Source organism: Neltuma alba, unplaced genomic scaffold (genome assembly GCF_004799145.2).
Source record: "Neltuma alba isolate B1F8T4 unplaced genomic scaffold, ASM479914v2 tig00011394_pilon, whole genome shotgun sequence".
Classification (NCBI taxonomy): domain Eukaryota; kingdom Viridiplantae; phylum Streptophyta; class Magnoliopsida; order Fabales; family Fabaceae; genus Neltuma; species Neltuma alba.
The window spans coordinates 37732-51053 of record NW_021636084.1 but is presented as its reverse complement, the minus strand read 5'-3'; the positions used below and the strand labels follow the sequence as shown (position 1 = coordinate 51053).

Here is a 13322-nt window from a genome sequence, read left to right as displayed (position 1 = left end):
TATTTTTCTTGACCTTTTATCAATCAGTTTTTCTATCATTCATTTATCAATAAAGTATTCGATCAATGGTCTTTGGAAAACCATTACACTCATACTTAGCTTTATCAATAACATGATCGATCAAACATTTTTTGATCACGTATTCGATCAATATACAAGTTCATTTCATAACAAGCTTTTTATGATGATATCAAAATCTCTCATCTTTTTATCTTTAAGCTTTTTCCCAGCCTTCCTTTTACACATAATTCTCTTTGAAGGGATTCAAAGGCATAGGAGAATTTAAAAGCTTTAATCTTGAAATATCTCTCATTTGAAGTCACTGTATTCATTTCTCATTGTTTATCTATCACTTCTTCAATCAACGGTTAATCCATAACTTGATCGATAAATATACTTATCTGTTTCAAATTCTTTCACTTTGATTAATCGATAACTTGATCAATTAACTAGTTATCGATCATGACTTCAATTAAGGATGTGTAGTTCATGTTTAATGCATCTGGTGATTGATTGATTCCCTTTCCAACTGCCACATGAATGTTTATTATTATCACTTGATCGGTTATCTTCATGAGTTTCATTCTAACGGAAAAACTTATTAGTTTCAAGTATTGTTACAGAATATGAAGTTTAATGGATATTTAGTAGCCCTTAACCTACTGTGTTAGAACATTAATGGCAAATATCGTTATAATTGGGAAAACACACAATTGAACATCTAATGGCTAGAAGCTCTTCAGTCTAACGGTTAACTAAACCTCTCTAACTATAAAAGACGTGAAGAGCATTGAATGAGTCATTGAATATGCGAGCTACCTTGTGCTAAAATTTTTACTGTTGCATTCAATACTCTGTTTTCTTTGTCACTAAGCTTCAGTGTTTCATACTTATTTACTCTATGAGAGAGATTGATATATCTACCTTACTCGCTTTTAGAGGGTAATTCAAGAGTGTGGACTCTTGAGAGGGATTGTAACCTTACGAGTAGTGAGGGGGAATGATTGAGAAAATCAATTACTGTACTGAGGTGCCAAGAGCCCGTTTAATCTTGAATCATAGTGGAAATCTCTGAGGTATTCTGACGACTGGATATAGGTCAAGTGGTTAAGACCGAACCAGTATAAATCCTGTGTCTTCACTCTTCGGTGAAATCTTTCTAACTCAGCGCTCTCTGTTTTTATTTATCTCACTATTTTCAATACATTTAAATTTTATAACTCACCTAATTCACCCTCCTCTTGGGTAAGACTGCCACTAACAAAATGCTCTTCCAAGGGGGATATTTATAGCCAAAACTTATGTTTTGAATGGACTATTATGCCCTTAAAAGCTAATATAAATTGTAAGGGCAAACTTGAATCTTTTAGTACACTTTTACATCATTAATACATCACCTTCTTATATCATTCCTTACATTATCTTTCTAGAAGAGAGTTGGGTGGAACAAATCTAATGGAGAGGAAAGGAAGAATAGATCTTGGACCTTAGATCAAACTTGGTCTCCAAGTTTCCTTCTAATTTACTTGGCTCACATTTATTCGGCTTTCTTAATGGCCTTCTTCAGCTCAGAAAATTCTTCTATCTACTCCATAAATTTTTTTGAATTCTAGAGAAGATCTATGAATTTTCTCAGGCCATAACACTTTCTTTAAGCCTCACATAAAAATCATTTACTAAAAAAAGCCCTCAACCAGCATAATTAAGCCTTCTATTTTATTCGAGCCATTCTGCTAATCTTCTAAAAGAAAGACTAATTTTATAAATTAACATAGTCTTTAAGCTTCCTAACCTCATTTTTACATACTTTTTTGAAATCTCTTGCTATCTCAAATGATTACCTCAATTGGTGTATTTTTTACTGGCTATAATCTTATAAATTCCATTTAAGTTGCCTCAGGGGTATTTTTGTCATTTCTATTCACAAAAGAGTCTTAGAATATTATTTTTCATTTTTTAGGATTTTTCCTAGAATTTTTTGTATACTTTCCATTTTTACCCCTATTGGCACGTAACTTTCTAAAATTGTGATTTAGTCCCTGCTTGAACTTAACCTCATAAAACATCTCTTTGAGGCTTCTAACTTAACTTTTGGCCTGTATCCAGCCTCTTTTCACTTTCTAGGCCCTTAAGATTCTCCTGGAACCTCAACATTACTTACACGTTTGCCCTCTAGTAACTTTCTTACTTTGCAGTTTAGTCCCTAAAACTACTTTGACTTCCTTTCTTATTTTTGGGACTTCTGCTCTGAGGGCCTAGTAGCCTACCTATTTTGGGCTACTCCCAGGGCTCTTAGGCCTAAAAATTGGAATGTGACACTCACCCTTTCCTAAACAACCATAATAGGTATGATGTGTAAGGAAATAGGAATGCATGAGGAAAATCAAGAAAGAAGAGAGAATTCGAGAAAAGTATTATATTATGTTTTGTTATGCTATGTAACTTTTTACGATGATGTAATCATGAATATGCCCTTAATATGATATAATGAGGAATGATGATGTTGGCACGTATGAATAACTATGATAATGCATAGAAATGATCAATGGTATGTTGGGATGATAGCATGTAAGATAATGAAAGTTTATAGCATGTTAATACAAGTGAAGGGATAAATTTTTTTATTATGAGAAATGAATTTGTGATGGAGAAAAGGTATAGTAAACAAATGAATTTGTTCCTGAAATTTTGTAAGCAATTAGTACACATCCTAAGCTTCGAAACAAGTAATAGATCACCTAAAATGGATGTGTGTTAAGAGATGTGATTGCTCAAATTTAGGGTAGAGAAATTGAAAATGCACTATTTGACCAAATGAACAATGCATTTTCACATTTAATTCTAGAATGAATGGGTAAGAAAATAAACCAATGAGTATTTTTTCATGTAAAGAATTAAAATAGCTTTAAAGAGAGACTTCAATCACCTCAATACAATATTTTTATAATTAGTTATGACTTTTCAAAGTTGGACAAAAAATTTAAAATTTATCAATAAATAGTAACCCAAGAAATTAAATACAAATTTTTAATATACAAGCTTATTTTGTGATCTGCTTGAACTGTAACACTTACGAACACATACTAAAAGGGATAACTAGAAGGATGTTTGATAGACTAGTGCGTATTGTATATATTTAAATACTTCAAAATGATTTACTTCATTGGAGCTTTTGTAATATCAGTCTAAGAAGAAAAAGACAGTGTGAACATGTTTGGGATGGTTCTGAGCCCTTCCTATCAAACCCAAAAAGTTAATTTATGTCTAAAATTATAACTTTTGGCTTAAGTTTTTCTCCATATTTGGATGTTTTGAAACTAACTTTTTAATAAAGGTTAAAGTATACATTCGGTCTTTTAACTTTATACAAGGTTTCAATTTGGTCCCTTAATTTTAAAAGGTGTATTTTTAGTCCATTAATCCTAAAATTGTTAGTTTTAAATGATGATTTTTTGCAACAATCATGATTTTTGGAAAATTAAACTTAATATTTTATCATTTGAAAATATTTTATCAACGTTCAGGATCCCAATACAATCATTTTTTTGTTGATGATTTTAGAATTAAAGGATTAAAAATATGCTTGATGGGACATGGAATCATGGTTAATTAGGAACTTTGATATTGCATATAATTATCATTATTAGGAACATTTGGTGTTAGTTTTGATTGATTGCCATCTTTTATTATCAATAGTCATTTTCATTTAATTTTAAGATCTCTAGGATATTATGCATTTAATTTCTAGGATTAGGTTGAGGCCTATAAATAAAACCTCAACTCATTTGTTTTGTAGGCCTTTGATTATGAATTGAATGATATTGAGTATTGAGTTTTTCCTTTCTCTCTCTATTTGTCTAGTTTTTCTCTCCTATCTTGCTATCCTCCCTTCTCTGCTCTCTCTTCTCCCTCTTTCTCTCCTTTCTCCCTTTCCCTTACTAGTTCGGTATTAATACTTTTCAAAGGTAATGGACTAAGTTGAAATGTTGTACGAAGTTAAAAGATCTATGAAACTGATTTTTTTCATAGAAACTTATCTGACTATAAATCATATTGCACTAACTAATTTTACTCTAACTTTAGTTTGCAAAAAATCAGTTGGGATAAAAATTACTTTTGCACATGTTAATCTAATAAAAGATTTACGCAATTATCTACAAAATTTAAACAAACTTTGAGGAGTTTAGTTTCAAAATAGAAAGAGCTTTAAAATAGGATATAAAATTAATTAGTATTACTCAACTGATCAAAACACCAATTTATTCCATCAATAATAAAGATTTAATTTCTTTCTGATGGATAAAAAAAATAATGAAGATTTGAAGTGTGCCCCAAGAAAAATCTCTAATTAGAGAGTTTCCAAAATAAAAATGAATAAGATTTCAAAACAAATTCTTGGACATTCTCTATCATATTAACAATATAACATGTGAACATGCCGCACATGCATGCGCATATACATGCACATACATCCATTCTTGGTCATTGATTATGGGAAGGGAAAATTCCAAAAAAAAAAAATGCTTTTTGAATTTCGAAATCCCAAATCAAAAGTTATTATAAAAATGTGCTATCATTTGGTTTTTAAGTTTAGTTAATTGTTATTAAATTGTAGTAAACAAGACTGATTTGAAATTTTGAAATCTAAGAGATATGTTTTTGGGAATATTTCCTGATCAGAAACGGCATTTTTGTGATGCCTTCAGAAAATTATTTTTGTGTTTTATGAGACAAAATTTTTCTTATATATTTATATTGTACAATGCAAGATCACTTAAAATAAGCTAAACCAAACACCTTGAAAGAACTAATGCAAGCAGAGGCTTATTTGATTATATCTAAATTTGCCAAAACCTGTCCTTTAGTTTCTCATCATTTTGGTCTTTATGGCTGATTGTATCCCTTTTGATTGGTTAACATACAAAAGGTTCATTATAGGCTTGCTAATTTTGTCACCTAGGTGTGATGTTGGACATTGTTGCCTCGTTCACAGAGGCATGCTCGGAATTTGAATCTCTTGTGACACTTCTTCCAATTGAAAATGCAGGACGATTTGGCTTGGGAAAGGTCATTGAGTCACTTCCAAGCATCATCACAACAGAGGACATAATTGGTCTATCTACTGCATCTTCCTGAGCACAAAGCAATCCAATGTGTATGCACTTCAAAACCTCACCTTCAACGTAAAACTCTTTCAGCATTGGATCCATCAATTCCAACCATTTTCCTTTACACCACAGATTCCAAGTCTGCAAACAATTGTGAATTATTTGAGGTTTATGAAACTATGTATTCAACGTTACTTTCATGTCAATGAATTAACATGTAACCCAATAATTTTTAACATAATGGCCTAGACAAACTTATTAGCTTAGTTCTTGGTTGAAACTTTTGTGAGGTGGCATGTCAGAAGCTATAAACCTAAACTAGATTAGAGTTTAATTAATTGTTTTCATTTGAAATGATTGTGGCAACTCATTTTTTTGTGTAAACTAAACATTTCTTAATGAGATTATATCCGAAAAATAAACTCACATAAATAGGAAGGCTTTGACCAGAATGATAGAAACTACTATTCTTTTTTCCACGTATAATTTCTAGTAGAAGAACTCCAAAGCTAAAAACATCTGATTTCACCGAAAATAATCCTTCCATGACATATTCTGGAGCCATATATCCACTGTTTTGAAATCAAGTGATAAAACACAGTTAGTTAAGCACGAACTATAACATCTAATTACACTTCAAAAACTAATTTTCAATTGAAAAGAAAAAAAATCAAAATGACTTGTAGCTAGATAATACTTACAAAGTACCCATTACTCGTCTTGTATTTCCTTGATTTTGAGCTCCCTCAAAAGTCCTTGCCAATCCGAAGTCTGATATTTTAGGGGTCATCTCATGATCCAAAATGATATTGCTCGCTTTTAAATCTCTATGAATTACTTTTAGTCAAGAGTCTTCATGGAGATACAAAATTCCTCTTGCAATTCCGTTAATAATATTTAGCCTTTGCTTCCAATCTAGTTTCTTTCTATTTTCTATATCTAGCAAGAATTAGGAAAGATTTACTAACATGAGCCTATGAAGGAAAAAAAAACAAGATATATTAATTGCTTGTTCTCTAAGAGGCATTCTTGAAATTTAATTGCGTAGTAGCTACTAAAACAACAAAATTTGAAACTAAAATGCATTGCTAAGTCTTTTTGATCGATGATCCGAATTTGGTTTTCATGAAAGTTTATACTACGAAACATGTATGCTTCAAAAAAGCAACCATGCATATATGTGAAAAGCATGTATCTATTACTCATGGTTTGAACAATAACTTGTTACCCACCTTTTATACCATCCAAATTACTTTTACCTGTCAGCCTAGCTAGTTAAATCTCCTCATTGATATTATAACTATGTGAATGCAATTAATTTGATCTGTCCAAATTTAAACTAAATAGCTCAAGAGATGATTAACGTGCGACATTGCTTACCTCATTGATCACATATTTCTTAGACATGCGGCTTTATATGGGTAATATGTATAAAATGCAACTCAAGACTAACATAACCCATTAACACCTAAAAATGTTATTGTGAAAATTATTCTATATTGATTTGTTTCTGAATTTATCCTTGTTAGAGTCCTCAGTTTTAGATTGTTGAGATCCTTCATTTCAAAGTTTGGACGATGTTTGAACTTTATGTCATATATAAATAGCCTTCCTGACCTTTATATTTTACAATAAACCTCTGTGAATTTTTTATATTTACACAAATAACCTCAAACTAATCAATTTTATACCCCTCAAAAAATTTATTTTTGTATGAATATAATCCCTCCAAACTTTGAGTTATGTTCAGATAAACTCGTTAAACTTTAAGCCACTTTCTATGTAAATGTAAAAAATTTGATAAGTTTATCGTAAAGTTTTAAAAGTAAGGGAGATTATTTACACATGACACAAAGTTTAGAGAGATTTTATATAATTTAGCTTCAGTTAATTTATCAATTACTATTAGATTAACTTATCAATCAATATCAACATTAACTTTAAACAATATAAAGAGACAAAAGAATGGAGACACACTAAATTTGACCCACATAGAGAAGCATAAAGAGAAAGGAGATAGAGGTGGAGTTCAAGAGAACATACTGAAAAGTTGGCAGTCAAGGCTAAAATTTGGCATGTACTCATATGCAAGTAACCTTTCATTTTTCTGTACGCAACAACCTAAGAGCCTAACAAGATTTTTATGTTGCAATTTTGCAATGAATATCACTTCATTCTTGAACTCCTCTAAACCTTGACTAGAAGCTTGTGAAAGTCTTTTCACTGCAATTTCCCTACCATCTGGCATTGTCCCCTAATCAAAAGTTTTTACAAGATGTTAAGTTAAATTAACATAAATTACCATGGGTATTTAAGATGTTAAAATAGCATATGCTATTTTAAGTATATTAGCATACTAATATAAGATTAATAAGAAAGTCAACTAATTTGTTTTACACTATATAATGACTCAATTACAAGTCTAACTAAAATAAGGCAACCCAGATAGTAAATAATGCTATATGACTTGACATATTATCTATCATTTTCAACTTCATAACTTCAAATGCAATATATTGATACCTTATAGACAGCACCAAATCCACCATTTCCCAACTTAGATGTTTCTGAAAAGTTATTCGTACTCTGTTGAATGATACTTAAAGAGAGTAAGGGCAGGTCTGTGTTGAATGAACTCTCACTTTGGGAATGATCATAAAAAATAGGAGTGTTGTCTGATGTTACTTCATCTACAGGACAAGTAACAGATTGATACTTATTAATTTCGTACAACTATACAGACATGCACATGGGTTTAGGGTCTTTAATGTGCCACTTTCTAATGTTCTCTAATGCTCTTCATAATGTCTCAGCTTCTCAAATTTTATTTTCATTTTTCTTTTGATAATTAGATTCTAAATAAAATGAGTGACATACATTTTAATATCTTATGATGATGAAATGGTACAATTATAAATTTTTATGATTTTTCTAAGAAAATAAGTAGAAATACATAATTTCAGAGCATTATTCTTTTAAAAAAATTGTAAAAGTATCAAATTGTATCATTTCATTGCCTCAAGATATTAAAATTTCACTTATTTTATCTAGAATATAATGATAAAAAGAAAAGAGTAAAAACAGTTGGGAAGTTGAAGTATTATAAAAGACACTCGAAAGAGGCATATTAGAAGTCCAAAACCCCATACAAACATGTGCGTGCAAGAAAATTGAGAGTTTTAAAAAGATAGATAGAAACACTAATAGTTACCTTTTCTATTCTTCCTTTGCCAGAAGTAGTAGATTGACAGACTTAGTATAGCTACAGCGACTAATGTACTTGAACTTATTATCATGGCTTTTGGCACTTTGTTAGCACTATTGACTGCACTATCTACAAATAAAAATGAGTTGCAAGCTAAGGGTTTTCACATGTAAACTATGCCAAGGTATTGTAATTAGTATTCGATTCGTTGAGCACATTTTTTCATGTACAAAGTTACATGTGAGATGCTATATTATTCCTAAGCTTTGAACTATAATAAACTTATCAATTAACTCTTATATTTAATATTAAAGGGGCATAATAATGTATTACCTCTTGTGGCATTAGGATTAGTTGGGGAGGATAATTGATAAAACATGTAATCATCATACTTGATGAGACAATTTGGCTCGCCAACAAACCATCCTTGCTTTTGCTCACAACATTGAGGAACCTTATCCATCATAGCCTCTAAACATTGCTTGCACTTACTGCCGTTAAGGTCTCTGGTGCACTGTACTAATGCATATCTTCTTCTTCCATCACCCAAATCAAACTCTCCCCTTGCACCTAAGTCGTTTGTGGCTTTTTCTATTATATTCCTCAAGTAAGTCTCCGCCTTTTTCGGCTCTGTCGAATCTGACACCTTCTTGGTTCCTCCATTGTACCACCATGGGTTTGTTGTCACCTTTCCAAAGAAGTTCTTGTTAGAGTATCGAAGGATGCAGTAGTCGTACCTATTTGGCAACCAAATAAAAACACTTGCATGAGGAATAATTAAAATGTATAAATTCATTATCACTCCTGAAAGGAGGAGAATATAAGTTCCAATATCAGGAAGCGTACTTGTTAGAAAGGTTTTAATTTTAATGCTCCTGGTCCGACAGAAATTATTCTCAAATCAAAGTAACTTAAAGATACAGTGACTTACACACAAAAATTATAAATTCATTGCAATTAGCAATTTGAGTTTTTAAGACAAATTCGTGTCCTATCTTTTGTTTCGATTCGTTATTTATCACTACCCCATATCATCTAACGTGTTTTGTGGAATGATATATAGTTTTAAATATTATTCTTCCATTAATATGTTTTATATATATATATATTCTCTTTGATCTCCAATATAAAAACTAGATAACTAATCTATAGAGATTAATGAAATTAGTTACTACCTCAGTGTGGTGATCTAAATATACTTAGGAAAAAGTATGAATAGCATATATAATTGATAAAAGCAACTCACTATCGGTATGCAATCACTCTAGTCAAGAGCATAGCTCTCAATATAGTGAAGAAATCACGAAAATGTGAAGCTAAAAATCATAGAAAGGGAGAGAAGAGGAAAGGTACAGTAGAGAGTCCAATAGGAGGAGAGAATCTGCAGAAGAGAGAAATATTGAAGGCCTCTTATTTGTCTATTTATATCTTTACCTTTTCCCTGCCCTAAGCCCAAATTCATCAGCCCAGTAATACCTTCATCTTAATCCAAGCCCATCTCAATATGAAGTTGGATCGTTACATTATTTCCCCCTAGAAGATTGACCTTGTCCTCAAGGTCAAGAATTGAAGAACTAGCCAAGACGTAATCAAGGCATTCCCTGGAGGTGAAAAATAGAACGCCAGCAACAAGCAGCTTTGAAGATGCATATGTAAGTCCAGGATAGTTTCCTTGCATTACAACCCAAACAAGGACTTTCCAGTAGGAGGAGAAACAAGTAAACTAATTCACTCTTTCCTTGTTGGTGGATCCAAACCATTTCAAGATATAAAAATATAAGCAACCCAAAAGATTTCATTAAATAAATTAGTTAAGTTAGTTATTTATAATAAATATGAGTTGATTTTCTTTAAATACCTTTTTTCGTTATGACTACCACAGGATAAAAACTTGTTAACATGTGTAATCTATAGAGTGTGGTAATATACATAAAGAATAATTAATATATAACCATGACTATCATGTGGTGGTGAGGTTGAGCCAAGACTTTAAATTAAGAATGCAAAATTATAAAGCACAAGAGTGGGGTATAAAATATTAAAACTTAAGATTCAAAAGTGTGGATGTAAATAAAATATTCCCTGCTTAAATAGAGAAACTAATTGAGGCTTTGCTTTGATAATGAATATTAGACCTTAATTCACTTTGTGTCACAAATTTATAATTTTTTTTCCTAAACAATTCTATTAGCCGTGAGAGGGTTTTGCAAAGCAAAAAATTTTTAAAAAAATTATGAAAAATCATCACTTATTTGTTATAAATAAGTAGTCTGACTAATTCTCTTAATCTTTATAAATTAGTTACCTAATTTTTATATATTTAGAACACGTAAAGGAGGTACTAAAACTCATACGCACATTTAATAACTTCCCCCAAGTGAGTGGGCAAATCACCATAATTGGCTCTGCCACTGATTGCGTTCAATTATGAGAAACAGAGAAAGAATTTTTTAAAAAAATATTCTGTCATTATTGGCATTAAGATTCTGTCCCTTGCACACAAACTGGTTTTCCTCCTCGTTTCCCAGCTATTTCTCTTTCTCTGATCTGAATTTAGATATATCCAACTAAATTATATAGTCAATATTTAGTGCCTTAAATTATTATAATTATATTATTCAAAACGAAACATCGTATATACGCCATACATCTTTTTATTATTATTGTTAAGTTAATTAATAACCATAAATATTGGTCTGGCATTGAACAAAAATCTCAACAAGCATATAATAAAAGACAAGCCAGACTAGTACCATATCACAGCAGAGGGACGATTGGGACACCGTTGGGGAACCTCCCTGGTGGCAGTGGAGACACAGAACTGGCAGAGGTAACCGGCGGCGTCACCGCGGCAATCATATAGGCCATAGACAGCATCGTTGGCAATGTTACCGATCACGGTGTGGTTGTAGCCTTTGCTTGTGGCGGCGTTTGTGGAGATCCATGAGAGAACCTGGTTAAGGTTTGCTTTGTATGAAGTAGTGAGGGCTTGAGGGGTTGAATTATGGCAGTCGTCTCCAACGTAGATTGGTGCTTGAGAAGTACTATTTCCGATGAAACTGATCAGAATTATAACTATGAAGCTGATGATCAGGAAATCAGGAATGGTAGTAATGGGTTTTGATGATCGCATCATTGGGTCAGAAGCTATTTCAACTTTGGAACTTCGTAGGGATGTCTTGAATTAGCATTTTCGTCTTGTCATATATAATAATATCTCGCGCAAAAGAAAACTTTTAGGCTTTGACTTTATTAAAATCAGAAAAATTGCTAATAACAAAATCTTGAGTATTAACAAAACATTTTTATATACTAACATATAAGTTTAATATAGCAATGATTGTTGTATAGTCTAACAGTGTTAGGATTAAAGTATTGATAAGATTCTTTGCTTTTAAAATTATGTAATCAATTATAAAATTAGAGGACCAAAGGTACTTCTTTACCTAATAGTTTTGTAATAATTCTTAAAAAAAAAAAATTCTGGTAATAGGAGAACTAACCTGTATTTAAATTAACAGACAAATATGCTTTGAATCTAATAAAACAAAGATCAATCAGGAACCAAATAAGGCCTTAGAAATTTCTCAATAAATATAATATAATTCGTCAAATAATTTCTTATTATATAAATATGTTTAATTACGTCCACTTAAAACAGTATTGTTTGGATACTTTGATCAGTGCGGTGATGGTCATTATGTATGTGGCTGTTCTTTTCTCTCCCAAGTCTTATCTTCACCGGCACGTCGACTCGCGATATTGATCGATTCAGATTAAGAATAGTTGATGAAGAAAATATGAACAAAGGATAAGATGGTTCCAGAGGTATTGACTTCAAACCGCCGTGCATGTGTGCTTCGTTCCCAATGGACCAAATGGCTCCACAATGCTAATTTCTTGTCGACCAAGATAATTATGACAGTGGTTAATAATTTCTTGTCCGGCCAAGTTGAAGAGAATGGTAGAAAATAGTTTAACGTGGGCTAGATATGTGCACACGTTGTAGAGAAGCTAGCTGGCAGTGAGGATGGATCAAACAGAGTCCTTTAAAAAGTGATAAAAAATTGAATAGAATGTTCGATCGAGTAGATAGTTTTAGATAATAACTCATCTAAAAAATTGTTTGTCGATAGAACAATAAAACATAAGATCCATATAGCACGCCAACTCCACCGAATAGAATAAAACTTACTGAACCAAATTGATTTTCAACAAAAATGAGTATTGCAATAGTTTTTTTTTTATAGATGAAGTGCAATAATTCAAAGTCGTAACATGCCTAGAAAAATTACTAACGGTTTGAATTCTCATTAAAACGGGTGCTCACATTTAATATCTAATACTTTTCTAACTAGCCTTGATAGGAGAATACTTAGCAAACAAAGAGGAAAAATTAGCTAGTGGAACGAAACCTATTCCTAACATAAATATAAATTTTTGTAAATGTAATTATAAATATTTATTAAACTAATATGATAAAAAAATTATTAAAATTAAATGCTAAATAAAAAAATTGAAAAATTATATAGCTATAATAATAACAAAAAGCATAAAATAAGGGTTAAGTTACACTCGGCATCCAAAATATTTTCTTAGATGCATCTAGTACCCCGAAATATTTTATATTATATTACATCTAATACCTTAAAGTGTTTTTTAAGTGCGTCTAGTATTGTGAAGTACTTTTTTGTATATTTAACACCCTAAAATATTTTTTTAGGTGTGTCACACACCTTAAAATATTTTTTGATGCATTTAGCACCAAGGTCAAAAAATATTTCAGGATTTTGGACGTCGTTAAAAAATATTTCAAGGTATTGAATGTACCAACAAGGTAGCAAAGTTTAACTTGACTACTAACATTAACTTTGCATTGTTGATTATTGCATGATTAATTGCTATTATGTGGATGAGCTTTGCTAATTGTGATATGGCTGCTCTTTGCACTTTATTGCTTTGGCCTTTACATGATTGAGATTGCCAAATTATGAGATTTCTAGTTCACC

The 13322-nt window shown here is 31.3% G+C and overlaps 1 pseudogene; it reads right to left on the bottom strand.

Moving 5' to 3' along the window:
* Positions 1 to 4952: 4952 nt before the first annotated feature.
* Positions 4953 to 11449, bottom strand: LOC114712701 (cysteine-rich receptor-like protein kinase 10; annotated as a pseudogene).
* Between the last annotated feature and the right edge of the window lie 1873 nt (positions 11450 to 13322).